This window comes from Rhinoraja longicauda, chromosome 15 (genome assembly GCF_053455715.1).
Source record: "Rhinoraja longicauda isolate Sanriku21f chromosome 15, sRhiLon1.1, whole genome shotgun sequence".
NCBI lineage: Eukaryota > Metazoa > Chordata > Chondrichthyes > Rajiformes > Arhynchobatidae > Rhinoraja > Rhinoraja longicauda.
The window spans coordinates 20,316,416-20,342,554 of NC_135967.1; the positions used below are offsets into that span (position 1 = coordinate 20,316,416).

The window sequence follows — 26,139 nt, forward strand, 5'->3', positions numbered from 1 at the left end:
CGCGGGGCCTTCCATCGCCCGGCGCGGCTCGGCCGCTGGACTTAACATCGCCGGCGCGGGTCGGCCGCTGGACTTAACATCGCCGGCGCGGCTCGGCCGCTGGACTTAACATCGCCGGCGCGGCTCGGCCGCGGGGCCTTCCATTGCCCGGTACAGCCGCGGGACGTTTCAGCGCTCGGTGCGGCTCGGTCTTCCATCGCCCGGCGCGGCTCGGCCGTGGAACGGTTCAGCGCCCGGCACGGCCGCGGGGCCTTCCATCGCCCGGCGCGGCTCGGCCACGGGATTTAGCAGCGCCCGGTGCGGCTCAGCCGCGGGGCCTTCCATCACCCGGCGCGGGTCGGCCGCTGGACTTAACATCGCCGGCGCGGCTCGGCCGCTGGACTTAACATCGCCGGCGCGGCTCGGCCGCGGGGCCTTCCATTGCCCGGTACAGCCGCGGGACGTTTCAGCGCTCGGTGCGGCTCGGCCTTCCATCGCCCGGCGCGGCTCGGCCGTGGAACGGTTCAGCGCCCGGCACGGCCGCGGGGCCTTCCATCGCCCGGCGCGGCTCGGCCACGGGATTTAGCAGCGCCCGGTGTGGCTCAGCCGCGGGGCCTTCCATCACCCGGCACGGCTCGGCCGCTGGACTTAACATCGCCGGCTCGGCTCGGCCGCGGGACATTTCAGTGCCCGGTGCGGCTCGGCCGCGGGGCCTTCCATCCCCTTGCGGGGGCTGTGCGTGTCGGTCGCCTCGGTAGGGGTCGAGCTGCCTGTCCGTGGGCGTGGGGGGAAGAGAGTGGAAGTTTTGTTGCCTTCCATCACAGTGAGGGGGTGTTTGGAGTCACTGTGATGGATGTTTGTATTTGTGTTGGGGTCGTGTGTCCTGTGTTTTCTTTTTTGACTGCTGTAATTTTGTTCGGTACTTGTACCGAATGACAATAAAGTTATTGTATTGTTGTATTGTATTGTATTATTTGGAAGTTAAATTTCAGACACTCATTTATGGCCTTCATTTCAATGAGTTTAATTAAATGTTTAATAATACTTTCATTAAAAAAGTATTTGTTAACTTAGGTCTGCAGTACTTCCTGCACATGGAAATAACCTCTGAAGTCCAAATTTGTTTTGTATGAATAAATGTTTACAAAGCCAGATACAATTAATCTAATTAATTTGCTTTTGTATGTTTCTGTGCGGCATTGGGTGTAAAAGCCTAGAAATCATGTTGCAGCTTTATAAAACTTTGGTTAGGCCACATTTGGAGTATTTGTGCAGGCTGTTTGGCTCGAGATGGTGCAGAAGAATGTATGCCCAATACTGACAGATTAGAGGGACTTAGTTATTAGAGTTTGGACAAACTTGGATTGTTTACTCAGGAGCATCGAGGGTGAGTAGATACCTGATAGAAGTATGTAAAATTTAGAGACAGAAATAGGTGATTGATGACAGTAGGACAGTGAATGTTGCCTACATGGATTTTATGAAGGCATTTGACAAAGTCCCCCATGGTCGACTGATCCAGAATATTAAGATGCAGAGGATTTACAGTGACATGGTCGGATGGATTCTGAACATAGAACAGGAACGGGCCCTTCGACTCACAATTTTCATGCCAAACATGATGCCTAGCTAAAATGATCTTATCTGCCTGTGCATGACCCATATCCCACTATTCCCTGCACTTCCAAATGAAAAGCCTCTTAAATGCCACTATCGTAGCTCTGGCTCCACCACCTCTGGCAATGCATTCCAGGCCTTCAGCACTCTCTGGGTAAAAAAAAACGTGCCTTGCACATTTCCATTAAAATGTCCCCCTCTCACCATATAATATGCCCTTTAGTATTGAACTTTTCCCACCCTGGGAAAAAGGTTCTGAGTGTCTACCCTATCTATGCCGCTCATAATTTTATATACTTCTATAAAGTCTCCCCTCGACCGCCGATATTCATGAGAAAACACTCCAAGTCTATCCAACCTCTTCCTGTAGCCGAAACCCTCTAATCCAGGGAGCATTCCGTGAAACCTCCTCTGCACCCTCTCCAAAGATTCCACTTCTTTCCCAGAATGGGGTGACCAGAACTGCACACAATACTCCAAATGCGGCCTAACCAAAGTCCTATATAACTGCATCATGACTTCAACAAACCCCCCACAATCCCCTCTCTTGTCTCCCTCAATAACCTGGGATAGTTCCCATCAGGCCCTCTGGACTTATCCACTTTAATATTCTTCACGATGTCTTGGAGCCAAGGAGCAGCATTTCTCGCAGCTGGCTTTGATTTGTTCTTTTCATATCTTTCATTCATTTGTTCTTTGTACCTTTTTATACCTCTAGTTTCCTTCTCTCCTGACTCTCAGTCTGAAGAAGGGTCTCGATCTGAAACATGACCTATTCCTTTTCTCCAGAGATGCTGCCTGACCCTTTTAGTTACTCCAGCATTTTGTGTCTATCTTCAGTTAAAACTTATGGGGTTGTCATCACTATCCCCAAATTCTTCCACAGCAACACCAGTCACCTGACCAGGCTTGTTTCCCAAGACAAGGTCCAGTATCCTCACTGAGTGTCCACATACTGTTTAAGGAAACCTACTTGGATACACCTAACAAATTTTGCCCCATCTAATCTTCTTGCCCTGAGTAAAGGGCCTGTCCCACTTAGGCGATCTTTTTGGCGACTGCCGCTGATTGTCAGTCGTAGCGGATCGCCAAACTTTTCTTTTACCCGACGACAATGACCACGACAATGCCGAGTCAGGTCGAGATGACAGCGTCTTCTGAAACATCGCGAAAATTCCCACGCTGTCAATGCTTCTCCGGCATCCTGGTTTTCGCTGAAATCACTGACAAGTCGGTAAGTACTTGAGAGTTTTGAACTATAACACCTTGTATGGGTTACTTAAAAACCAAGCTTCACTGTAACAAGGAATAAACTGGATTTACTTCCAGTTTACTAATAGCTGTATTTAAAAAAATAATTTTTAAAGTGGTTCAGTGGATTTTTGTGAAAAGTGTGTGGGCATTCTGAAAATGTAAGGGAGATACATATCTGGTTTCTGGGTTGAATATCTGGGTTTGGAGCCCACTTTAAATGTAATGGCTGAGGCAAAAAAATCGCGAAAATTCCCATGCTTACCTGACCGTCAAACTGTCGCCTCCAATCTACCTATCAAATGTCCTGACGGTAAATAAATTGGTTAAACACAAGCATTTTATGGTATTTTGAAATGACTTTACTTATTTTAATATTATATGCTTCTAAATGTATCTTAAGAGAACCTATCAAACCTGGGGACAGCATGCGACAGCGACAACATAGGCAGTTATTCCTCTGCTCCAGCTAGCCTCTCCTGCGGAGTTCCACAAGGCTCCATCCTAGGCCCCATTCTCTTCTCTCTATACATGCTCCCCCTTGGCCAAATCATTCAAAGGCACGGCATTTCTTTCCACTGCTATGCCGATGACACTCAGCTTTACCTCCCCCTGAAACCCAACAACCAGTCAAATTTAAACAGCCTCTTACACTGCCTTGAGGACATAAAATGTTGGATGGCACAGAACTTCCTCCAATTAAATGAGAGCAAGTCTGAGGTCATCCTATTCGGCCCCCCCGACTCCATCAAATCGATAACAGGCAGTCTTGGAAGTCTATCCTGCCTAGTCAAACCGCATGTCAAAAACCTCGGCATGATATTTGACTCTGCATTAAAATTTGATAAGCAAGTCAACGCTGTGGTAAAAGCCAGCTTCTTCCAACTTCGAACCATAGCTAAAATCAAACCTTTCCTCCAATTCGACGACACAGAAAAAATCATTCACGCTTTCATTTCCTCCCGCCTAGACTACTGCAACTCCCTATACACTGGGATCAGCCAATCTTCCCTGTCCCGCCTGCAACTGGTCCAAAACGTCGCAGCGAGACTCCAGACAGGTACCCGTAAAAGGGACCACATCACCCCGATTCTGGCCTCTCTCCACTGGCTCCCTGTACGGTACAGAATCAACTTCAAGCTCCTCCTATTCACGTATAAAGCCCTAAATGGACACTCCCCCCCCCTACATCAAAAATCTTCTAACCCCCCTCTCTAACTCCAGGTCCCTCAGGTCGGCCGACTTGGGGCTACTCACTATCCCGCGGTCTAGGCTTAAGCTCAGGGGTGACCGCGCTTTTGCGGTTGCAGCTCCTAGACTGTGGAACAGCATCCCTCTCCCCATCAGAACTGCCCCCTCCATCGACTCCTTTAAGTCCAGGCTCAAAACCTATTTCTACTCCATAGCGTTTGAGGCTCATTGAGGAGGCGCTGTGAACTGTTTGCATGCTACTGTATGTTTCTTTTTTTTTTTTCCATTGGAACCTAATCAGATGTACAGCACTTTGGTCAACGTGGGTTGTTTTTAAATGTGCTAAACAAATAAAATTGACTTGACTTGACTTGACTTGACTGCAATACGCTACGATGCCTGGCGACAAGCCAGCTGTCGCCGTGAGATTTCAAACCATTTGATTTCTCAGCGACGCGCCGAGATCCACTACGATCCACTACAATCTTTGGAAGACTCCTCACGATCATGCCCGCAACACCCCGGCGAACGTTCGGCGACAGCCTAGTCGCCGGCAGTCGCCTTAAAATCGCCTAAGTGGGACAGGCCCTTAAGTCTCAGTCAATATTGGGGAAGTTAATGTCAGCCACTACAGCAACCTTGCAACCTTGCATCCTTACATAATCTGTCTACATATCTGATCCGCTAGCTCCTGTGCTAGCTTTTGGGTAGCCTGTAATATAATCCGATTAAGAGTAATTGTTCCTTTCTTATTTTTGAGCCTCAGTAGACATACCCTCCAGTGTGTCCTCTCTGAGTACTGCCGTGACACTGCTGAGCAAAGCAACTCTTCCACCTCTTTTACCCTCTTCTCTATCTCATCTAAAAGATTGAAACCCAGGCACATTGAAATGCCAGTTATGTTCCTCTTGCAACCAGGATTCCGTGAACGCTACAACATCATAGTTCCTAGCACCGATCTAGGCTCTAAGTTCATCACCTTTACCCACAATATGCCTGGCAATGAAGTAAACACACTTCAGGACTCCATTATTCCCATATTCATGAACCTCTCCCTGCTTGGGCTTCCTTTGAGACTTATTTATCATAGCTTCCACTTTCTCATCAGCCCTTCCAATTGCTGACCTGCTACTCTTGTGCACACCCTCCTGCCATTTTAGTTAAACCCTGCCGAGTACCACTAGCTTACTGATAAAAGGCAGAGAATTATGTGGTACGACAGTATTCAGGCGTGAGGTTTGTGACCAGTGAAGTTCTGAGGGATATGTGCTGGGACCTCTGGTGTCTGTAATATTTATAAATGACTTGGACAAACGCAGATGGATTGGTTGATAGGTTTTGAGATGACTTCAAGATTGCTGTGGTTTAAGAATGTGAGGAAGGTTGCCAGGTAAGCGTCTAATCCAAGCGAGTATGAGGTACTGTACTTTGGGAGGTTGAACATAAAGAGAAAATATCCAATTAATGACATGACCCTCAACATTATTCAGATACTGTGGGATCTTGGAGTTTTAAACCATAAATCACAGAAAGTGAAAGAAAATTAGATGGAGTGGTAAATAAGGCATATGGTATGCTTGCCTTCATGGGTTAGGGAATTGCGTAGAAGAGCCAGGAAGTCATGATGTAGCTCCAAAGGGCTTTGTAAAAACATGGAACTGCTAATGCTGATTTACAAAGACATACACAAGGTGCGATTCAGGCAGCATCTCTGCAGAATACGGATATGTGACATTTTGCATTGCGACCCTATGCGACTGATTGTAGTGGGGGAGAGGGGGGGTTGAGGGGTGGAAGTATCTTGGAAAAGAGGAGAGCCAGGACAAAGCGTGGCATGTAATAAGCTGATACAGTTGAAGGGAGATTTTGATAAGCAGGTGGTTGGACAAAGGCAAGAAATGAAAAGACCGAAGGTGTGAGACAAAAGAATTGAAGTTATGAATTTTGAAGTTCAAGGAAGGAATGTAGATGGAAGGAGAGGGGGGCAAAATAGGTGTGAGTCCATTTGTGGCACAAGGGAGGGAGGGAGGGGTGGTGGGGGGAAAGAAGGCGCTGGTGTGGGGGAAGAGTGGTTTGTAATGATCTAAATTGCAGAATTCAATGTTTATAAAGTTTGGCTGTAAGCGACCCAAGTGGAATATGAGGTGCTGTTCTCCCATTTGTGTGACCTCACTCTGGTAATGGAGGAGGCCCAGGACAGAAAGGTCATTATGGGAATGGGAAGAGGAGTTAAAATTGTTAGCAACTGGGAGATCCAATAGGCCTTGGTGGATCAAGCTCATGTTCAGCGAAATGGTCGCCGCGTCTACGCTTGACCTTAAAAAAAGCAGTCCTTCCAGGTGAGACCGAAGTTCATGTGCACTTCCTCTCACCTCATCTGCTGCAACTGATGTTCCCGATGTGACCTCCCATCCATCAGTGAGACCAAGTTTTGACTCGGCGACCATGAGAAGGACAACGTTTAAAGTAGATGTGTGGGGGCACGTTTTTTTTGCACAATGTGGTGAATGCCTGGGACAGTGGTGGGGGCAGATACGATTGTGGCATTTAAAAGACTTTTGAACAGGTACAAGATTATGCAGGGGATGGAGGAATATGGATTATGTTCTGACAGTGTTGGTCTTTGCGTCATGTTCAGCATGACGTTGTGGGGCGAAAGGCCTGTTCCTGAACTATGCTCCATGCTGTATAGTCCCATCGATATAAAGGGAATGGAGGGATATGGAGGAGAGTAGTTTAACTTGGTATCATGTTCAGCACAAACATTATGGGCCGAAGGATCAATTCCTCTGGTGTATTGTTCTATGTTCTATATATATATATATATATATATATATATGGTCCAATGATATCTCTCTTGGCTATATCTAAAATTTGACTTAGATTTTATTCCCTTTGTGCAACCAGCAGTGAGAATAATGTGTTGGTTTAAAATTAAGTCCCTCGCACATATATCTTATATGGTATTTCTAAACTTGAGGTGACATCACTTCTTTCCATGGAAAACAAAACCTTGCAGCTCCCAAATTAATCAAGATTAATTAATCTCCAATGAATCAGTGACCTTAAAGAAATAGGGGAGGTAAACATTGTAAATATATTCCAGAACTCAAAGTCAGCATGTCATGGGAGATCAATTAGTACATTAATAAAGGCACAACAAAGACCAGGCAGCAGTATTGCTATTGGATCTCTCACTGTTTTATATTTTTCACATGAAATTATGCCCTTAATATAAGTGCCCATTCTAAGTTTATTTCTATTTGTATAAAACACAAGAAGAAAAATTTGAATTAAATTGAATTAAAAGCGGTAGAGTTGCTGCTTTACAGCGAATGCAGCGCCGGAGACTCAGGTTCGATCCTGACTACGGGTGCTGCACTGTAAGGAGTTTGTACGTTCTCCCCGTGACCTGCGTGGGTTTTCTCCGAGATCTTCGGTTTCCTCCCACACTCCAAAGACGTACAGGTATGTAGGTTAATTGGCTGGGTAAATGTAAAAAAAATATTAAAAAATTGTCCCTAGTGGGTGTAGGATAGTGTTAATGTGCGGGGATCGCTGGGTGGCACGGACTTGGTGGGCCGAAAGGGCCTGTTTCCGGCTGTATATATATGATATGATATGATGATGATAATACATCAATGAAATGATTCTGTGCATCGCATCTGATTTGTTACTTTGCAGAATAGTAATTATTACTCATCGTAGAGGATCCCAAACTGAATTCACTAACTATGAGTTAATTTCTCATTCAAGTCATAAATGTAGAAAGCATGAGGCAGAAAGAGACACAAGACCTTGGTATGATTTCTGCCATAATGCCTTGTGCACCAACTGAGAATGCAGCAGCAGTATTTTGTCACTAAGGCTGGAGTAATTCAGTGGGTCAGGCACCTGGAGGACATGAATAGGCCATGTTTCCGGTTGGACCCTTCTTCGGACTGGTTGTGAGGGAAGGTGGGGAGCTGGAAGACTACAAAATTCAGGATGTCAATGTGAGCTACTCTGCTCACAACGAGTGTCTACAACTGAATTTTAAACCAGCTGACAAATGATGCAGGGTGCTACAGATCAAAGATACGCCTCTGCGGACAGAGTCCGACCATCATCTTCAAAACTTCGGCAAGAACTTTGTTTGATATTGGCAACTCAGCAGAATTTGTGGCCAACACATATAATGGAGGCTTTTTTTCCCTCATGTTGCTCTTGTGCCTGACCAATTTTTGTTCAATAGGCAGATGGACTGAAAGGTTACAAAAATAAGAATGTTTATAGTACTTCTATTATTTTGTTCCAAAAAATAGATAGTTATACCAAAGGAAGTGTTTTAAATCTCTCAGCATTTGGGTTGGAGTGTGGTTGGACATTTCTATTTCTAATCAACATCCATTGACTCTTGGTGCAAATACAAGTGTGGATGGGAGATGAGGAATGAATGCGGCCCGACTATGATGTCTTGTGGTTGATTAGTCTGTGGAAACTAAACCAAAATGCAAAAAGGCCCGAGATGTTTTTGCTTTTGAACCTACCAATAAAACCATTTCACTCCTGAATAACATAATTTAAACAATATATTTCAAGGCAAATGAAATACCATTCCTGCACGGAGTCAATATCTTAGTGGGAAGAGTCAAGAATCCGAGAGAGAATAAAAATAGGTAAAATAAAAATGTCTCAAAATGTAAGGCATGTCCACACAGCTCTTAAAATACCCCTTCTTGCTTGTATTATATGCGAAATATATCGTAACTTGCATGAAATATCCTGAGCTAATTCTATGCTCACAGAAGCTGACATTTCACATGTTTTTTCCCCCAATATAACCAAGGTGATAGGGTGATAAATGCTAGATAAAATGTGTACATACATCATGCAATGGGCATATCAACCTTAATATAAATCGTTTAGTGCTTGTGCACTGTGCCATCTTATGGGTTGATCTGTGATTGGCTTGTTTGGAAAATAAATTAGATGGGAATGCAGTGAAATGAATGAATACATAATTATTTATGGACAGCCACACTTCAGCTCGCTGATCCCTTTCAAGTGGCAGCTGAAGCCAACACACCTTCCGCGAGGATTGCAGTGAAATTCCCTGCAAATGAAGTACAAAAACTGAAATATGTGGTGCTCTTCATCTACTTTGCCTCAGACTTTAGTTTAACGATACCATACCAGCATTGGTATATCTTTTGCATGAATGCTGACCAAATACTTGTCTAGAGTACTTCCACTACACTTTCCTTCTTCTCCAAGTCCATTGCTTTTAAGCCAGAAATGAACAAGCCAAAATGATCACCTGATTCATTATGCTGACACGTTAAAATCATGACAAAGCCTACAGCAGACAAATACAAAGTTGAGAATGCAGGAAGATGTTGATTTCTGGTTAGCTCTTCTGTCAAGAATAGCCTGAGAATGGCATGATGGCCTGGTGAAGTTGAAGATTAGGTTTAAATATACATTTTGCCAAAAGATGTTTTTTCCTCTGTCCCTCATTTCAGATATTCAACATTTTAGACTGACTAGTTATAACTTAATATTGCAATGTTCAATTGTTCCTGTATCCCTGGTATTAAAATCTTTATCCATGTAACAATACAATTAAGGTTTGTGTAGGAAAAAGGAGGTATTCAAATTAAAATTATTTGCCATTATTATGAGTTGTATTGAATTTATGTCAACAACTGCATATAATTAACTTTAGTAAAATGTAGTAATGTTTGGAATTGATGGTGACTTTCAATGTTAATGGGGCAGAATGACATAAATCCAAAATTTAAACTTTCCTGCTTTAAAAGACCTGTAATCAGAGGTTGCAAAATGCAGCTATCTATTCTTTATTGGAATTTCACTTACTTATAAGTTAATACAGTCCACCTATTTTGATAAGCAGAGAATCATGTACCTTCTGGAGTGCCATATGTTCTTTATTTAACTTGGAGAATGTGTTAGAATTCATAACTAATGTTGTGAGAGTTTTTTGGTATCCCTCAAGCAATAGATTGCTTGTATCTTTTTTTCACGAGCAATTGTCTTATTGAAATATGGTTATTTTTTTCAAATAAAGATTCCTGTATCTTTGTATGCACTGTGGTGATGTACCAAGATTTGGCACTGTATATTCGTGTTTTCTGATATGCTGTCATTTCTCAATGTTCTTGCAGAACTTACTTACAAAGCTAAAGTAAACCCTAAAATATATATCCAAAGTACTTCATAAAATTTCACTATTTTTACTTTACCCTACCAAGGTGATGTTACAATACAATCCAGCTATTCTTCCGCATTATCAAAAGTTCACAGGAATAAATTGAAGAGTAGCATTCCGCTGTCATTTTACCAGTCTCTACAGTTAGTCTGAAACATAGAAAATAGGTGCAGGAGGGGGCCATTTGGCCCTTTGAGCCAGCACCACCATTCATTGTGATCATGGCTTATCATCCTGAATCAGTAACCCATGCCTACCTTCTCCCCATAATTACGCTAGCCCCTACAGCTCGATCTTACTCGCTTTTAAATTCATCCAGTGAATTGGCCTCTACCGTCTTCTGTGGCAGAGAATTTCACAAATTTCCAACTCTCTGGAGAACGATCCCGACCTGAAACATTACCTATCCATTTTCTCCAGAGATGCTGCCTGACCGCTGAGTTACTCAAGCATTTTGTATCTATCTGTGGAATGAGCCAGCATCTGCAGTTTCTTTTCATTTCATTTTACCAGTGTTAGCTTAATGGTCAAGATAGTGGACAGAAATTCATAGTCATAATTCAGTGACACATGTCTAAATCCCATCACGGCAGATAGGGAATTTAAAGTACATTTCTTTGACATTTAAAATGGTAATTCCCGTAATTATGACCATAAAACTTCTAGATCGTTATAATTACCCATAAGGTCACTAACAGCCTTCTGACTATCTTTCAACCTTAACTAGCTTATATCTAACTGAACTTACAGAACCATCAATGACATTGACTATAAACTGTTTTCTGAAATAGCTTGGCTACTTAGTCGATACATAGAGTCATCCAGCGTGGAAACAGGCCCTTGGGCCCAACGCGTCCACAACGATCAACACGCCCCATCTACACTAGTCTCACTTGCCTGCATTCGGCCCATATGCCTCTAAATCTATCATATCCATTTACGTGTCTAAACCTTTCTTAAACGTTGCCGTAGTACCTGCCTCAACCAACTCCTCTGGCAGCTTGTTATATACATCCACCACCCTTTGTGTATAACAGTTACCCCTCAGGTTCCTCCACTTACTTTAAACCTTTCGTATGGTTCTCAATTTCCATAATCTGGGCAAGAGACTGCGTTTAACTGATCTATTCCACTCATGATTTTGTACATCTCTATAGGATCACCCCTCATCCTCCTGCGCTTCAAGGAATAGAGTCCTAGCCTGCTCAATCTCTTCCTATAGCTCAGGCCCTCGAACCAGGCAGCATCCTCGTTAATCCTCTCTGCACCCTTTCCAGCTTGACAACATCTTTTCTATAATATGGTGTCAAAAACTGAACACAATACTCTAAATGTGAACTCAGCCATGTCTTACATAACTGCAACGTGACCTCCCAATGTCTATAAGAAAATAACTGCAGATGCTGGTACAAATCGAAGGTATTTATTCACAAAATGCTGGAGTAACTCAGCAGGTCCGGCAGCATCTCGGGAGAGAAGGAATGGGTGACGTTTCGAGTCGAGACCCTTCTTCAGACTGATGTCAGGGGGGCGGGACAAAGGAAGGATATAGGTGGAGACAGGAAGATAGAGGGAGATCTGGGAAGGAGGAGGGGAAGGGAGGGACAGAGGAACTATCTAAAGTTGGAGAAGTCGATGTTCATACCACTGGGCTGCAAACTGCCCAGGCGAAATATGAGGTGCTGTTCCTCCAATTTCCGGTGGGCCTCACTATGGCACTGGAGGAGGCCCATGACAGAAAGGTCAGACTGGGAATGGGAGGGGGAGTTGAAGTGCTCGGCCACCGGGAGATCAGTTTGGTCAATGCGGACCGAGCGCAGGTGTTCAGCGAAGTGATCGCCGAGCCTGCACTTGGTTTCGCCGATGTAAATAAGTTGACATCTAGAGCAGCGGATGCAATAGATGAGGTTGGAGGAGGTGCAGGTGAACCTTTGTCTCACCTGGAAAGACTGTTTGGGTCCTTGGATGGAGTTGAGGGGGGAGGTAAAGGGGCAGGTGTTGCATCTCGTGCGGTTGCAGGGGAAAGTGCCCGGGGTTGGGGTGGTTTGGGTAGGAAGGGACGAGTGGACCAGGGAGTTACGGAGGGAACGGTCTCTGCGGAACACAGAGAGGGGAGGAGATGGGAAAATATGGCCAGTGGTGGGGTCCCGTTGTAGGTGACGGAAATGTTAGTGGATGATTTGTTGGATCCGCTGGCTGGTGGGGTGGAAGGTGAGAACGAGGGGGATTCTGTCCTTGTTGCGAGTAGGGGGAGGGGGTGCAAGAGCGAAGCTGCGGGATGTAGAAGAGACCCTAGTGAGAGCCTCATCTATAATGGAGGAGGGGAAGCCCCGTTTCCTGAAGAACAGGAAATGTCTATACTCAACTGTGTGTAGGAAGGAACTGCAGATGCTGGTTTACACTAAAAATACACTGGAGTAACTCAGGAATCATATCTGGAGAAAAGAAATAAGTGACACTTTGGGTCATCTTCAGACTGAGTCAGGGCGGAGGGAAACCAGAGGTATGAAAAGGTTCAGAACAAATCAGAGCCGGCACCGATGACCAATGAAAGGTGGAGTCCACATTGGTCCATTGTTGGCTGTGAAAGAGGTGATAATGAAGGGATATAGGGATGTAAACAGTGGAACTGGCCGGATGACTAGGACAGGGGAGGGGTGGAGTCTCAGTCCGAAGAAGAGTTTTGACCCTAAATGTCACCTATTCCTTTTCTCCAGAGATGCCACCAGACCCACTGAGTTACTCCAGCATTTTGTGTCTATCTTCTATACTAAATAGTTTGACGATGTGCCAAAAGCCTTTTTCTCCACCCTGTGATGCCACTTTCAAGGAACTATGTACCTGCACTCCTAGATTCCACTGCTATAAAACACTGCCCAGAGCCTTACCATTTTCACTGTCCAGGTCCTGCCCATGTTAGACTTCCCAAAATGCAATACCTCACATTTCTCTGTATTTAATTCAGTTAACCATTCTTCAGCCCACCTGTTCAAACAATCCAGATCTTGCTGCAATTTTAGACTTTAGACAACCATCTTCACTATCTGCAACACCACCCACTTTTGTGTCATCTGCAAACTTGCTAATCATGCCATGTCGTCAAGGTAAATGAACAGGAAATCCAGCCTGAGGCCTGCCATGTCCATAAGCCGTTGGAAAGCCTGAGCGACGTTCTTGAGGCCAAAAGGCATCGGCAGGAACTCGAAGAGCCCGAAGGGGGTGATGATAGCCATCTTGGGGAAGGGTGGACTGGAATTTGATGGTAGCCACATACCAGGTCGAATTTTGAAAAAAATGTGGCGCCGTCCAGATGGGCCGTAAAGTCCTGGATGTGAGAGACAGGGTACTGGTTGGCCGTTGTGACGTGGTTGAGACGGCAGTAGTCACCACAGGGCCTCCAACCTCCAGACGCTTTGGGGACCATGTGAAGCGGAGATGCCCACGGACTATCTGAGTGGCGCACTATGCCCATTTCCTCAATCCTGCAGAACTCGTTCTTGGCCAGTTGGAGCTTGTCGGGGGGGAGCCTGCGTGCGAGTGCATGGAGTGGCGGTCCGGTGGTGGGAATATGGTACTCTACCCCATGCTTGAGGCTGGCCGTTGTGAACTGGGGGGTTAAGATGTTAGGGAAATCGGCCAAGATGCGGGCGTATTCGTTATCGGAGGAAGACACGGAGTCAAGATGCGGCGCAGTCAAGTCAGCAAGGCGATCGAATCGAATGTCTCAGAATGAACGAGACATTGTCCCTTCACATCGACTAGCAGGGAGCGAGCCCGAAGGAAATCAGCGCCCAGCAATGGTTGAGAGACGTCGACAATAGTGGGTCGAGAGTGGGATTGTGCGAACTCTGTATGTCCTGATGTTGCTGCCTTTGATGGCGGCCAGTGAAGGTCCCCTCTTACCGGAACGAGTGTCAGCTCCCGTGTTCGCCAGAAAGCGCCGCCCTGAATGACGGTCCCAGGTGTAGAGGAGGCGATGCTTCTGGCTAGCCGCAGTAGCCACTACTGGCGGCCGGCCGAGGCGTTTCCCAGACTGTGCGCAGGGCGGGCCTCGGAACCTTACCTTTGGTTGTCGTAGCACCACGTAACTTTGCTGGCATCCCTACGGTGGAGGCTCGGACCGGCCGCTTGAACCGCCGAGGCCGCGCCGCCACCCGGTTGATGGTGGCACTACCCTGCTGTTTGGCCTGCCGCAGCACGTCCGCACGGGCAGCCACCCGGCGGCGGTAGGTGAAATCCTCGTCTGCGAGGAGTAGGCGAATGTCATCAGGCATCTGTTCGCGGAAAATCTGTTCGAACAGGGGGCAGGGTGTGTGGCCGTTCAGCAAAGCGAGCATTTTGCTCATAAGTGCGGACGGCTTGCGGTCGCTGAGGCCGTCCATGTGAAGGAGCTTGGCTGCCCTGTCGCAGTGGCTGAGACCGAAAGTGCGCAAAAGGAAAGCTTTGAGGCCATCATACCTGCCCGCAGCTGGTGGCTGGCGAAGGTAATCGATTAGGTGCCCGGCAGTGTCCTGGTCCAGCGCACTGACCATGCAGTAATATTTTGTGGTATCGGCAGTGATCTGTCGAATGTGGAACTGGGCTTCAGCCTGTTCGAACCACACTTGGGGCTGTGATGTCCAGGAAATGGGCAGTTTAACTGAAACTGCATTCTGCTGGTCTAGGTTGCTGGCTGCAAACATGGTAGAAATCCAAAATAAGCCGTTTTGGATCGTTGGAGTCACCACTGAGGAGGTCCACACGTCGTGTAAACACTCTGTTTAATCATTAACTGAATACAGTTCCATCGCTCATCCGTCAAACATAGAAAATAGGTGCAGGAGGAGGCCATTCGGCCCTTCGAGCCAGCACTGCCATTCATTGTGATCATGGCTGATCATCCACAATCAGCCCGCATCCAGCGAGTCCCCATTCATTTGAATAGGATCACTGACATTAAAAAGGTATTTTTTGTTTATATTAGTTTAGGTAATTGTATATTTATTTTTAATTAATTAACAATAACTTAACAGGATGCGTTGAATACATCGGTTCCTTAATGATATTTATCTTTTTGATTTTTAAACTCAAGTTTAACTATTTTTGAGATTGTGTTTGATCTTCAGGACTGTACAACTTATGGAGTGTGGGGGGCAAGGACTGAGCTGAGTTGGGTTAGATTCTTTCGACAAACTGGAGAAACATTGCTTGCATTTACCTTTGTAGTTTAGGTTGGCTGTGATTTCGCTGGCAGATAAAAGGTGTATAGCCCCTCCGCTCAACATGTCTGGAGTCCACCTTGGGACCAGACCAGCAAGCATCTGACCTACAGCTTGTTCCCCCATCCTGCTCAGCACAAGCATGGAAGTCAGGAATGAGCTCATTCATGCAATGTTGCCAGACAACACATTAGGTGGCCAAAGAGAGGAGGCATCATTCATCACGTTTTCTTTTGCTGGAGCAGGAAGAGTTCCAGCAGTTGCACATTTTGACTACAATCTTTTCCTCCATACTGCTGACGCTTCCTCACAATAAATGTGAAGTGATGTAACTGCCTGTAAGCAAAATCTCACACAAATCATGTGCAGTTAAAAAGAAACATTGGGATTGGTCAACACAAATTCTAAGAACATTAGTGAATTTGCAAGTGTGAGACAGAACTATGATGGGAAGCTCATCATACAGTTTTGTTGAAGGAAATACTCATACATTCGTCAGCACCCGTTACTGGTTAAAAATAATTAAACGTGATCAGTAATTGACTGAGTTTCCATGTCCTTATGGTCGTGAATCATCAATTGTGCTATTTATGGATGCAAAATTCAGGTTTCATATACTAATGGTACCCTTCAGAATCAAATCTTTTGTAAAACTGAATGCCCAATCTCTGGGGAAGTGCATTTTCTATTGTTTGGCAAGTCACCATCTCAGCTTTCCGCAACTAAATGCATTTCCCTCCAATGGAGGATTAAAAATCAGCACACTTCACAGAAGCATAAGCCTCAGGGTGATTTTTTGTAAACTGAAATTTGTGATGTTAATTATGCCATTTAAGGCAATCCTCGTTAGGTTTATCGGATCCTCACACTCTACAGAGCTGCTCAATGACACCTCTCAAATCTCAAATGGTCCAGCACTCCAAAATTATGCAATCCCACTAACACTTTCTTCTTAAGCTACTGCGATTTTTGTTTTTTGTTACTAACCTGATTACAATATGAAATAATATCAACATTTATCCATGCAATGCAGAAACAATGAACTATAGATGCTGGTTTACAAAAGAAGAGTGCTGGAGTAGCTTAGTAGATCAGATAGCATCTCTGGAGAACATGGATAGGCAACATTTTGGGTCGGAACCCGTTAGTTTAGAGAAACAGCGTGGAAACAGGCCATTCAGCCCACTGAGTCCACACCGACGAGCGATCCCCTAGCACTATCCTACACATTAGGGAGAATTTACAATCTTTACCAAAGCCAATTAATCTACAAATCTATATGTCTTTAAGGTGTGGGGGAAAACCGACGCGCTCACAGCGAGAATATACAAACTCCATACAGACAGTACCTGCAGTCAGGATCGAACCATGGTCTCTGGTGCTGTAAGGCAGCAATTTTACCACTGCACCACCGTGCTGCCCAGTCACCCTTCCTCAGACTGATTGTAGAAGGGCAGGGGGAAGAAAGCTAGAAGACGCGAGGGGCAGGACAAAACCTAGCTGGTAATAGGCTGACATAGATGAGCAGTGTTATTTGACAAGCAGATGGGTGGACAAAGGCCAGAGAAGAAAAGACAGAAGGTGAGATAAAAAGTTTGAAGAGTTGCAACTTGTGAAGCTAGAGGAAGGAATATAGGTGGAAGGTGGAAGAAGAGGGGGAGAAATGGGTGAGAGTTCAGGTGGGGCAGAAGGGAGACAGGGGTGGGGAGGGAGAGAAGGGGAAGGGGGGCTATGTGGGGTTTACATGGAGGAAGAAGAGAGAAGGGGAGGCTTATGTAGTTAATTAAAATTTGAGAATTCAATGTTCATACTGTTGGGTTGTTAGCTACCCATGCGGAATATGAGGTTTTGTTTCTCCAATTTGCGTGTGGCCTCACTCCGACAAAAAAAACCCGCTGAGCTTCTCCAGCAGTCTGTGCATTTAGTTCTCCATGCAAGTTCCAATGTTATTTTTCTAATGGCAAGGTAAAATAATTCGGAATAATTTCCTGGCATAATTTTTCAAAAAAAATCTTTCCATATTTTAACATTAGAAAACTGAAAACAATGAGCAGTTGCGCAGCTGTGAACTCTCTACCTCAGCTGTACTGTTGGTCGAGGTGGCGAGCCAGCTCCTAGTGTAAATTAGACGATGCCTTCTTGTGGCTGCCTCAAAACAATATAGATAAAGATTGCTTCTCTCCCAGATGAATTCTCTGTCTGTAAAACCAGAAGTTGCGAAGGAAGGAAATTAAATGTTCATTTACTTGAGGAAGGAGTGAGGGGAGCTATTAAAATAATTATGCTTTTTTACTTATTTAAAAACAGTGAATACAAACGTACTGGCATACAGCAGCCAGCACATCAGGATCTTAGTGGAGGTTAAATGATTTAATTTTTGACATTAAAATTCTGCAGATTTAAAATATATTAAGATAAATCAATAATTGGATTTCCATTTTCTTTAATTTGAAACTGTGCGTAATTTACTGATTCTGTTTACTTTAGTTTGCATTTAAACTCCATTCTGTATCATTTAAAACCATAAAAGGTAAAATTAAAATCTACTGAAAAGTTCTTTACATAAGCTTTAAGGGCAAGGGTAATTAACAAGGGCATCTCTTCTTGGAAAGTTGCAAATCGTTCAATACTCCAAGGTTATTGTGGAAGATAATCACTCCTTAGTTAACCAGTTGCCTTAACCAATGTTGTGCTCACTTGAGCATTCAGTGCATCCATGTGTAATTTTAATCAGAGCACATCACTCATAATTTACCAATTATTTTTTAATTATATAGTGAGATATTGTTGAGAGATGTTAACAGAGTTGATGAAATTCACTATGAACATAGCAAGTTTAAATTGAGTTTGAGCGTACCTCATATTACGGCCATTCAGATTACGAAATTCACCTTTACAGAATTCACAAATCACTACCCAGAATTCTGAGATGTGAAATCAAATTGTACTCACTTGTACTGAAAGAAAGGAAACAAATAAATGCATTTTTTCATGATTTTTACACATGCCCTGGGAATGCAACACCCTGGGGGCCACAGGCACAAGAATGTCCCTGGAACATTCAGCTATTTTCATGCCCATAATTGTTATTGACACGGATACTATCAATCATCGTATTAAAGACTGTTGTGCGGCAACTATCATGTACATGATATTTTCATTAACTGTCCCACTCTCCACAGATGCTGCCTGCCCTGCTGAATATTGAGTAAGCTTTTTTTCTACTTCCATGAACAAAGATATCTATGTTGTGGAAGGAACTTCCACAGTCAGAGAGTTGTGAATCTGTGGAATTCTCTGCCTCAGAAGAGGCCAATTCTCTGAATGCTTTCAAGAGAGAGCTAGATAGAGCTCGTTAGGATAGCAGAGTCAGGGGGTATGGGGAGAAGGCAGGAACGGGGTACTGATTGAGAATGATCAGCCATGATCACATTGAATGGTGGTGCTGGCTCGAAGGGCCAAATGGCCTACTCCTGCACCTATTGTCTATAACTGCTGATGCTAGTTTAAACCGAAGACAGACACAAAAAGCTGGAGTAAGTCAGCGGGTCACACAGAGTCTCTGGAGAAAAGGAATAGGTGATGTTTTGGGTCGAAACAAGTCTTCAGACTACAGATCGGTCTTCTTGTGACAGTCTAAAGATATCTACTTCATTTGAAAGATGACTACAGCCTCATTCCCAATCGAGCCACAGTGAATATGACATTTTACATCCTGTGTTTTAAATATCTAAATTACCAAGATGGTATAAGTATTCCTTTGTCAATAAGACTAAAATGAGCAATTCTAATGTGCTATCAGCAAGATTGTTCTTGACTAGATCAAGTTTGCATCCTTTTCTTTTTCGCCTTTTAGGTTTGTCTTCTGTGATATCTTCAAGAGCTCGTAAATGCCAATGAGAGTCCTTCAATATAATATTACATAAGGTAACAGTAGCATGGTATACTTGTTCCCCATCTCCACTATACACCCTCCCCCCCCCCCCCCCCCCCACGGAAGATAAGCAGTCGGCAGGCTACACATTGTAAAGTACTTTCAGCATGACTCCATGCATTTAGCAGAAGCTGCGGATATATTCCAGATGAACTATGGATTGAATAATGTAAACGACATGCCAACAACAAATGTGCAGATGCTGGTTTAAATCGAAGATAGACACAAAATGCTGGGAGTAACTCAGTGAGTCAGGCAGCATCTCGGGAGAGAAGGAGTGGGTGATGTTTCGGGTCGAGACCCTTCTTCAGACTGATGTCAGGGGAGGGGGCGGGACAAAGATAGGATGTAGTAGGAGACAGGAAGATTAGTAGGAGAACTGGGAAGGGGGAGGGGAAAGACAGGGACAGAGGAACTATCTGAAGTTAGAGAAGTTAATGTTCATACCGCTGGGGTGTAAACTGCCCAAGCGAAATATGAGATGCTGTTCCTCCAATTTCCGCTGGGCCTCACTATGACAGAAATGTCAGATTGGAAATCCAACAACAAATGGTGCATGCTGAAAATAAACTTATCAAAACTTCACTTAAACCTCAATGAATTAATTTGGTGAATTAATAGGTTTAAATTCACAATTACAATTTTAGTTATTTTCCTTTCAAAAGGAAAGTAAAAATTAAAAACTTGGAAATCACTATAATGTGTATGTAAAACATTTGCAGTGACATATTGAACTTCATAATTTAGTATTTCCCTAATTTTCATGAATATTAGGCTGAATTGCAACCATATCCATACACCTCCCTGGTCAGTTGAACTGCTCTCCTACCTGGCCTTGAGTAGACATGCAGATCCAACAACTACTCCTCACCAAATACATCAATTTTAACTTCCAGAATATAGTCCATCACAACTGTAGAAAACTTCATCCGGCAAATCCAATGTTCTTTTGATCATTCTCCTTATTTGAAACTATTTTATCTACAACCAACATTATCCCAAGCCTCGTTAGTCTGTACATCCTATGTTAATTGAGTTGTGTTCCTTCCCTAAACTTCACTATCTTTCTCCACCTTTAACACGTTCCTTAAAGCTTTCAGCAGCTCCTCTAAAAAATATCCTTACTTGGCTCCATGTCAAATCTGGTCTGATAAGGCCTATGTCCTAGGTTGGTTTATTATATTAAAACTGCTTTACAAATTAAAATTGTTGATAAAATCCAGCTTCATTAAAATCTGATTAACTGAGTAACTGCTGAGACCTTGGTGCCTTAAAAAATGAAATGTAGAAGAATATGAAAGTAATTATGTTTCCATAGTGCTCATCATGCAATACACAAAGGGTTGATTGACCAAAGTCAGTCTTGCATAATACCCATGGGACTTCATAGGAATTACATTTCCAGAAAAATATATTCATTTCAATAGCAAAATTTGCATATATCATATTTTACTTAAACTTATATAGCTTCGGTGAGAAATACTTTTTATATATTAACTTGTTTGCGAATCTAGGTAACACTGTAACATCTGCACACACTGCCCTTAAAAATATGCTGCTGAGCCACGTTCTCGAATCAAAGCAGTGCTTCTAGTGAAGGTAATCCCACAGTACTCTTTGGAAGATAGTTCCGTGATCTGCTCATAGTAACAATGAAGGAATGTTGATATTTTTCTAAGTGAAATTTGGAGGAGAATCTTCGGATCTAAAGTTCTTTTCCTTCTTGGTAGCAGAGATCATGAGTTTGTGGGGGGGAGGGTGGGTTGCTGCTGTAGTGACTATAATGAGTAACCAAAGTACATTTTGTAGGTGAAACACACTGTTGCAACTGTGAACCAGTAGCAGAGGGAATGGATGTTTAAGGTGGAGGATGGAGTACCATTCAGGCAGATTATTTTGTTCTGGATGCTGCTGAGCTTTCATGTGATATATGAGCTGCATTTATACAGTCTTTAGGAGAGCATTCTAAAATAATCGTGACATTATAGAAGAAAGAATTTGATGTGTCAGGAGGCGAATCATATTCCATAGGACACCCAACCTCTGAGCTGATCTAGTTTTTGCCATATTTCTGCTTCTGGTAAAAGTTAACTCCCAGAATATTGATGGTGAGAACTCACTAATGGTAATGCTTTCAATCTTAAAGAATATTGGATTCCACGGATGGAATTAGCTATTGTTAACATATGGGTGGCAAATATTTTGTCACTTATCAGCTCCTACCTGAAAATACAAATTTTGATGCATACATGAGTCTTGGTCTAAATCTCATTGAACGCATAAATGCACTACTTCATTTGCTGGGAATGGAACTGAAAATTGTGCAGCCATCATTGAATACATTTGAACATGATGAAAGGTAGACTATTGATGAAGGGGTGACTGGCCATTGGCATTGTCCTGAGGAACTCTTGGAGTGATGTTCTAACCAGGACAGACTTCTAAACGCAGTTTGAAGCAAAAGTTATTTACCTACTCCTTGTAAACATGAACACTATTCTAGGCACTGCACACTATTTAAAATTTTAAGAACTTCTGTCTCACTGGCTCATCTTATACAAGATACATTCTTCACCTCCAAACCTTCTAACCTAAAAGACTAACCTAATTTACAAGATCAAATTTAGGGACTTACCATACCTACTTTTAATCTATATATTACTAAAACTCTCATCTTGTAGGTTTGTTTGTTTTCGAAATACAGCCAAAACGGTACACAATAGCGCAACAATTTTAGGCCCACCTTACTCACCATTGGCCTGCGGTTCAAATGATTGTAATATTTTAAAAAGTTATTCACATTTTAAACTTTAAAAATCACTTTTAAACTTTATTAAATCCCTTTTCCACATACCCTGCCCTTCAGCCGCGCCTGTGCAGTAATACCTCCGTGTTCGACGTTACAATGGGAACCCAATGTGTCAGTGCCTGCCCAGTTGGGGCCCGTTGATCAAATACGTGTAAGATGGCCGCTGGATCCGCACCTGAGCAGTTGCGGCCCATTGATCTAATACTTACGTAAGATGGCTGCCGAATCCGCACGTACGCATTTGGGGAGGGTTGCCGCTCGGAGGGGGGTTGAGGGGGGGTGGAGTGGGTGTGTGTGTGAGGGGGGGAGGGGAGGAGGGGGGGATAAGGGGGGTGGAGTGGGTGAGTGGGGGGGAGGGGAAGGGGAAGGGGGAGGGAGGAGTGGGAGTGGGGGAGGGGAGGCTGTTACACCAATGCAGGAGAGGTTTGGGCCCAACGGGTCCACCATTTACTAGTCAGAACTAAAATGATTCAGTTTACAAGCTACTACTTTTTTACAAAGAGTGGATGGTTGTTATTTTATCTTGATCATTCTGTGTGTCGTGAGCCAATTGCCAAGAATCACCTTTGTACAATTACTAAAGTGCACCAGTCAGAGCAGATGAATATATACCTTGCACAATCCACCCTTTACTACTCAGCACATGGTAGTTGTGGGGAAAGAGGAATTTGAATTGAGCAAAACAATGAGAAAGTGCACATTGCTTGTGTCATCACGAATGAAAAGTGCTGATTTATAGGTACAAGGCTGAACGGACTTGGGATGAAATTTGGGAAACACCTTTTTATTAACAAACTAGACCAAGTGGACCCGTTGAGCCCTAACCTCTCCTGCATTGGTGCAGCACCCTCTCCTCCCCAACTCCCCCTCCTCCCCCCTCTCCCAACCTCCCTCTCCCCCCTGCCACTGGAAATACAAAATAAAACAAGAAATGCTGAAAATAATTAGATAATTAGCAAACAGAATTTTTCAGGTCGGCGATGCCATTTGAAAATGTTTTGGGAGCTCTGGGGAAAAATACCTTTGGAGATAGATCTGGCCAATCCTTTTGCCTTTATTATCTTGGGAGCTACCATTGACATTCACCATTATGTCAACGGTGGCGCACAAAATATTTATGTTGGACGTTCTCGGTGTTGTTGCAGATAAGAGGGTTCGTCTTGGCATCTTGAATTAACAATGAACATTAAGCACTGGTCTTTCTGATGATGCCCACATCTAGTGAACAAATAAAAAAACCAAAATGGACTGGAAGGATTCTGAATGAAGCTTCTTCTAATCTAGTCCACATCACAAGATTAGAAATTGTTCAGCCAGAGCTGAACACACTTCTCGGCATCTGCGTACAATGGCATCTTACACTTCTTGTGCGAAGTGGTGGAAAGATTGGTGGAAACAGGGCCGCGACGTGAACGTTCTTTCCTTGACCCCTGAATGAAGCTAAATACCAATGAATCAGCCAACAAACATTTTCAATGGAAGAAAGGTATTGAATGAACAGGTAATGAAATAATATCAAAGTGCTTCCAGAAAAAAAAACTTTTGCAGTGATGTTCCAGGACTGTGATAATGTGCCTCCCTTAACCAGTGATTAACCTTGCAAATACCAGTAATTGCTATTGCTTCCAAAAGTGGAATAAAAATCTCATTGAAAAAATGTCTTTCGGCTCTCTGGCATGAACATGTGATCAAGTATAAGTAAAGACAGATACAGAGACTGCCGATTCCACAAAGGATCCTTCAGGCATCTCATAACTGGAGTAGAAGTAAATCATCCTCAGTCCCGAGAGGCATATTAACAGTTCAACAGAGCTTTATTTGTCATTCGGTACCAAGGTACCGAACGAAACTACATAGCAGTCACACACAAAAAAGAACACAAGACACATGACCCCAACACAAACGTCCATCACAGTGACTCCAAACACCCCCTCACTGTGATGGAGGCAACAAAACTTCCACTCTCTTCCCCACGCCCACGGACAGACAGCTCGTCCCCGACCGAACCGCACAGTCCCCGCAAGGGGATGGAAGTCCCCGCGGCCGAGTCGCACCGGGCGCTGAGACGTCTCGCGGCCGAACCGGGCGGTGGAAGGCCCCGCGACCGAGCCGTGCGCAGCTAAGTCCCGCGGCCGATATATTCTAACATTTTAAATCAAAGAATCAACTTCAAGCTCAAACTTACTACTTGCCAATGTTGCCTCTGCATATGTCACCGTTGGACTACAACACAATGCTACACCACAAAATTATTTTTATCATCTTGCACTGTAAGGAGTTTGTACGTTCTCCCCGTGACCTGCGTGGGTTTTCTCCGAGATCTTCGGTTTCCTCCCACACTCCAAAGACGTACAGGTATGTAGGTTAATTGGCTGGGTAAAATGTAAAAATTGTCCCTAGTGGGTGTAGGATAGTGTTAATGTACGGGGATCACTGGGCAGCACGGACTTGGAGGGCCGAAAAGGCCTGTTTCCGGCTGTGTATATATGATATGATATGATATCTGCGCATATGGTATCCAAAAATAAACAAATGGTAGATACCTGAAATAATAAAATGCTGGGAATACACAAGAGGTCAGACAGCATCTGGAGAAAGAGAAATAGAACTGTCAAAGGTTAAGTTTAGTTTAGTAGTACAGCATGGAAACAGGCCCTTCGACCCACCGAGTCTGCGTTGACCAACGATACCCACACATTAACGCCATCCTACACACACTAGGGACAATTTACAATTATACCAAGGCAATTAATCTACCAACCTGGAAGTGTTTGGCATGTGGCACAGATCCCAGAGAAACCCCACTCAAGTCACAGGGAGAATGTACAAATTCCGTACAGACAGCACCAATAGTCTCGATCAAACTCGGGTCTCTGGTGCTATAAGGCAGCAACTCTACCGCTGCGCCACCATGTCGCCCTCCGGTTCTTTGACCTGAATTGTTAACTTGACTGATGTTGCCTGACCCGTTTATTGTTTCCAGCATTTTATTTTTACTTTAGCCACCGTCCTCAATTTTGCATGTCAACTAGGGAGTGTGAGATCAGTGCTCCTCTCTTAGGCATCTACACATTGATTAGCTTGTAACATTAAACAAGATATATTTACTTGCCAACAACAAGAAATGTACAACACTTGCCATCAACATGACACAAGAATGTAATGAATCGCAGTGGAAGAGCATTTCCACGGGTTTCCTGAGGTGCTACTGGATGTTCTTCCACCTATGGTCGCCTTGTGAAAGCAGCAGGCACTGTAATGTTCAGTTGAAGACTATCAAGCCTATATAACTAATACAAAGATGTTTCCATGGATAGCTGGTTTCAGGTCAGGACCCTTCTTCAGACTGATGACAGTGCCCTCCATAATGTTTGGGACAAAGACCCATCATTTATTTATTTGCCTCTGTCACAATCACAATAAACAATCATAATAATACTTTATTAGCCAAGTATGTTTTGCAACATACGAGGAACTTCATTTGCTATACAGTCATAATAAAAAGCAACAGGACACACAAAATACATTTTAACATGAACATCCACCACAGTGACTCCTCCACATTCCTCACTATGATGGAAGGCAAACAAAAGTTTATTCTCTCCCTTCTTTGTCCTCCAGCGGTCGGAGGCCTCTAACCTTCCGTTGACGGGATGATCTTGACTCCTGTAGCCGGTGGCGGGCTTTCCTCGTCGGGGCAATCCAGCTCCTGCATTGAGGGAGGAGGGGGGTCAGCTCCCCCACGCTGGGCGATCTACCCCGGCTCAGGTCTAGTCGAACGTCGTGCAGCTTTGGAGCTCCCGACCGATTTCAACCTGAGACTGCGAGCTCCTTGATGTTAAAGTCCGCAGGCTACAGGAGTCGGAGCTTCATATTGGAGCGTCGATCCCAGCCAAAGGATTGCACGCTCTGATATTAAGTCCACACCCCGCGGGGGCTCAAAGTCAGT

At 44.1% G+C, this 26,139-nt stretch overlaps 1 protein-coding gene across 9 annotated transcripts in view; it reads right to left on the reverse strand.

Annotated features, from left to right (window-relative positions):
* Positions 1-26,139, reverse strand: part of diaph2 (diaphanous-related formin 2) — a 448,875-nt gene that overhangs the window by 159,718 nt on the left and 263,018 nt on the right. The gene's annotated exons all lie outside the window — the stretch shown is intronic.